The sequence below is a fragment of the Echinops telfairi genome, unplaced genomic scaffold, assembly GCF_000313985.2.
Source record: "Echinops telfairi isolate 266 unplaced genomic scaffold, ASM31398v2 ScPeMD7_18;HRSCAF=68, whole genome shotgun sequence".
Taxonomy (NCBI): Eukaryota; Metazoa; Chordata; class Mammalia; order Afrosoricida; family Tenrecidae; genus Echinops; species Echinops telfairi.
Genome location: NW_022103915.1, coordinates 85,080,967 through 85,085,290, shown reverse-complemented (window position 1 = coordinate 85,085,290; position 4,324 = coordinate 85,080,967). Strand labels below are relative to the sequence as shown.

At 45.6% G+C, this 4,324-nt stretch overlaps 1 protein-coding gene across 1 annotated transcript in view; it reads right to left on the bottom strand.

Annotated features, from left to right (window-relative positions):
• Positions 1–732: 732 nt before the first annotated feature.
• The window catches only part of DAD1 (defender against cell death 1), a 26,048-nt gene continuing 22,456 nt past the window's right edge, over positions 733–4,324 (bottom strand). Inside the window, exon 3 of the mRNA XM_004698462.3 lies at positions 733–973. The gene's annotated coding sequence lies outside the window, so the exon portion shown is untranslated. The remainder of the gene's footprint in view (positions 974–4,324) is intronic.

Sequence of the window (4,324 nt, the reverse complement as noted above, 5' to 3'; positions counted from 1 at the left end):
AACCCCAGGGCACAGCTCACCACTGCAATACGCAGGGAAATTCTCAGCACAGCTTCTTTCCTGTATCCGACAACCTGGCAGCACCCAAGAGGGAAAAAATGGCTGCTAGCCAAAAACCCATAAATGCACCTGTACTTGCGCCAGCAGACCTATGGGCTCACCCACACTGCCGTCAACTGTTCCCCACTACGCCAGCTTCCAGCCTGAGCTCCAACTTCCTCGCCTATCGATGAGGCGAGGAACCAGGGAGGCAATTGCCAATCCTCCGGGAGAGAATGGTTGTAAAGAGGCTTTGGAGAAGAACGTGTCGAGACACCCATGTATTGACCACCTCCACTTTCTGCTTACACTGCCTTAGAGATGCGCAGTTCCAGGTTCACGGAAGTAGGTGGAAACGGTCGTGAACGTGGAAGCACACACTAGTTGGGTTTCTAACAAAGTGCTGGATGATACGGTACCAGGAATGCATTGTGTCCTAAGAGCAGAGCCACCTGTGACGGGCAGGATTCGTACAGGATGACCTACTCCAGGGAAAAGACCGAGGTCTGCACTTTCCCAGGCATGTCAGTGCTACATTTGGTCATTAACTTCAAACACGCTTAATGAAAACATAGGGGAAGGTTCACAGTTGCAAGTTACTGACTCCTAAAGAGCTCTGCTCAAAGGACCGAAGGGAAAAGGGATTTTGACACCAACAAAGAACAGAAACAAAAACAGAGCCAGGCGCACAGGGAAGGGTGGCATGGAGCTTTTTAATTTGGAAGGAGGCAAAAAGGTTACACTTAATGGATGGCAGAGGTCGGGTGAATAGATGCTCATCACGAAGCTGTCCTGCCAGCGAAGGGCAGGCACTTCCCCGGAGCTCTCCACTGCATACCAAATCAGGCGCGGAGGGAGCCCCACACTGCAGAAAAGCCACATGCCCAACAAGCTGCCGACTCGAGAGCGTCTATCCAGGGGTAATCAAGTGAACCTAAAAGACACAAACAGGAATGTAAGAGGAGACATCCGAGGTTTTAAAACGTCAGCTGATACTATAGACAGGCCCCAAATCCATCTGTCGAAGTTCTAAATCCACAAGGACACAGGCAGCGTCTGAACAGTTGCTGAACTCTGGACAGTACTTTAAGCCAGGCTCGAACAACAGAAGTGAAGGGAACGTTTCACAGGAATCGGGTCCATCAAAACATAGCGCTCAACTCTGAATCCCAGGCACCCCACGGAGCTGGTAGACCTGGGCTCCAACTCCAGCTCCATCACAGTAATTAGCTGCCTGACTACACGAGTCGCTCAGGCTTCCCTGGCTCACAAATCCCTAAGCATGAGGAGGAGGAAGGTTTGCCTAAAGTTATTCTGCATTTAGAATACTTATAAAGATCTGAATTCTGGTTCTGAGGAGCCGGATAAAGAATTCAAGAGATAAAGTAGATACCGTATATACTCGTGTATAAGCCGAGTTTTTCAGCACATTTTTAATGCCGTTTTTGTAGTAAAATTAGGTGCCTCGGCTGATATTCAGGCCGGCTTACACCCAAGTATATACGGTAACAATTTCCAATCTCAGATTTAACAAAGGGTCAAAATAAGAGAAAGCATGTCCTTCCATGGAGTGGCTGGTGGGTTCAAGCCTTCCACTTCTGGGAACAGCTGGCACTTAACCCAATGCACCACCAAGGCTCTCATTAAAGCTCCCCTATTGCTTCCATCAAATTTCTTACATCAGAGTTTTCCTTTCATGGTTTCATCAACATATACTTCATTTACAATCCAACGGTTTAAATGCATTAAAGCGTTGTAAAAATCTCATCACTATTATCAATTTTAGATCATTTTCTTCATTCTTATATCCATTGTTATTAGCTTCCCATTTCCAACACCCCCTGTAATACCCATAAGGGTCTATTAATCTACTTACTGCCTTTATAGATTTACCTATCCTGGATTTCATGTAAAGAAAATCATACCCAAAATGTCCTGCCAGCAACAACAAAATAAAACATAGATACACTTTGATCCAAAAGAAAGCAGAAAACAATAAAAACTAAAACAAGTTTAAAATGGGTCAAAAGGGAAAACAAATGACAAGGTGTTCAACTTTACCCTAACTAAATCTGCAGTGATCCATTGCCCAATGCACTCTGTCTGAGGACAGGACTATTGACATCCCTGGTCAACGGTCTGAGAGAGTTCAATGTACACTTAACAAGTCTACATGGGAGCCTTGCAGAGAAGTTTTGGGCTTTCATTGTCGTCCATAGTTAAGGCAAACGCTTGGAGAGACGTTGTAACACTTGCCCAAGCAGGGTAGGGGCTGAAGAGGGCCAAGAGAATCCTGCCTATGGGCACGGCTGAGGAGCTGTCCTGACCAAAGGACTGTGCCCAGGGTCATTCCTGATCCTGTATTGTAACCTGTTCCTTCCCTAATCAGCTAATCAGCTCCACAATTCTAACTATGATCTAGGAGCTCTGTGTGTTCACTGCAATGACTTGTCAAACCCAGCAAAGAGAGGAAGAATGCCGTGGGAGAGAAGGCTGATGTCAGAATCGGTACAAAGGCTGGCAAGTGGGAGCGAGGAAGTACAGTATGGCTGACCCTCCACCACACAGCAATCACCGGATCTGAAGTCTCCTTCTCCTTGCGAGGGTACAGGGGTCAGATGCTTCCCCCACATTTTAAATCCACATGAAAAAACACCGTCTGATCAGTCTGTCCTAATCATCTTGAGAAAGCAAGGCACAACACAAAGAACCATTAACTATAATTACGCTCTGTGTAGATACAAAAGACAATGCCAGACGGGGTCATTTCTATTTGGAATCTGTCTTATTCTCAGCACCGGCTCTATTCACACACTGGCACTAGGCAGATATCCTCAAATACTGATTTTACTTCAAATCCATCTCATCCTGGCTCCCACTCACCAAATCAAAACGGAAATCTGTGAAAATATAAATCAAAGACCATTCTCCTGCAGAAATGCCAGGTTCAGAGCTCAAGTTGATCTACTTCAGAAGCACCGATCTATATTCCTAAAATTGAAAGGAACTTTAGAGAGCAGCTAGTCCAATCGTCTCCTAGATATGGAAACTGTAACCTCAAGACCTGACACATTTGTCTGGGTTGTGCTGTCCAATATGGCAGCCATGAGTCACAAGTGACCATTTAAAATTAGTTCAAGTAACGTTTTAATTCTGTTTCTCAGTCACAATAGCTACGCCTCAAATGCTCAACAGCCACATGTGGCTAGGGGCTGCCCTAATCTGCAGGCCTACGTCTCCACACTGCAGGCAGTGCTACTGCGCAGCAATAGTCAAGAGCCAACCTCAGCAGGGTTTGCCAGGTCCCTGGTTTACAATCCCCTGCACCTCCCTCAGACCACGGCAGGGACAACGGACTTCGCAAAACACTTTAGACAGCCTCCATCCTCTCTTGACAACCTCTTCTAATTTCCCATCGAAAGAAGGAAGCAAGTCCATTATTCTTAACAGGAAACATCTTCTTAACAGGAAGAAGCACACATACTCCTTGAATCCATGTTCTCAGCCACTCACTTCTTAATCCCAAGGTCTGGACCAGTCAGGCTACAATTTACCTCGGTTTAGTGACCTCCCGTGCAGAAGGGGAACACAACTATTTGTCTTTCTACATTACAGGGTAGACCCTGAGGCTCACCTCAGTTAGTGTAGGTAAAAGGAAACACTATGAATAAGCCATATTCTGATGATAATATGTGCAAATGCTGTTTAATATTCTTTTAATACTCTAAAAGATGGTATGCAGACACTGTACATTCTGTTATACATATAATACTTTAATGTCCCATCTCCTATGAACAGATGGGTAAAAAAGCAAAGACAGGAACTAATAGTAACGGTAAAGCAGTGCTGAACTGAAAATCCACACAAAAAGAACCAGGCTTCTCCTCAAGCACAATGGGAGCCCTTGGTCATGGTTCTTTTTTAATAAGAGACTTCAATCGCTGTCAAGGACTTTAATGGGCAGCCAAGCCAATCCTCTCCCTGACCAGATAAGGAAACTGAGGCTCACAGACACACACATTTGTCTGTTCCACTCGGAAACAACAGAGCAGGGTGTACAATGCAGGCTTCCTGACGTCTCCTGTGTGTTCTTTCCCACCCTAAAGCCTCCGGTATCATCTCATCCTTGGCTTCTTCCTCAGCTTCTACCATCCCCGGCACTTCCCCCAGGCCTTGGCTTCCAAATGACTGACAGCTCTGTTAATCAAGCATCTAATGATATACAGTGAACCCTCGTTTATCGTGGTTAATCGGTTCTAGACCCTACCGTGATAAATGAAATTCC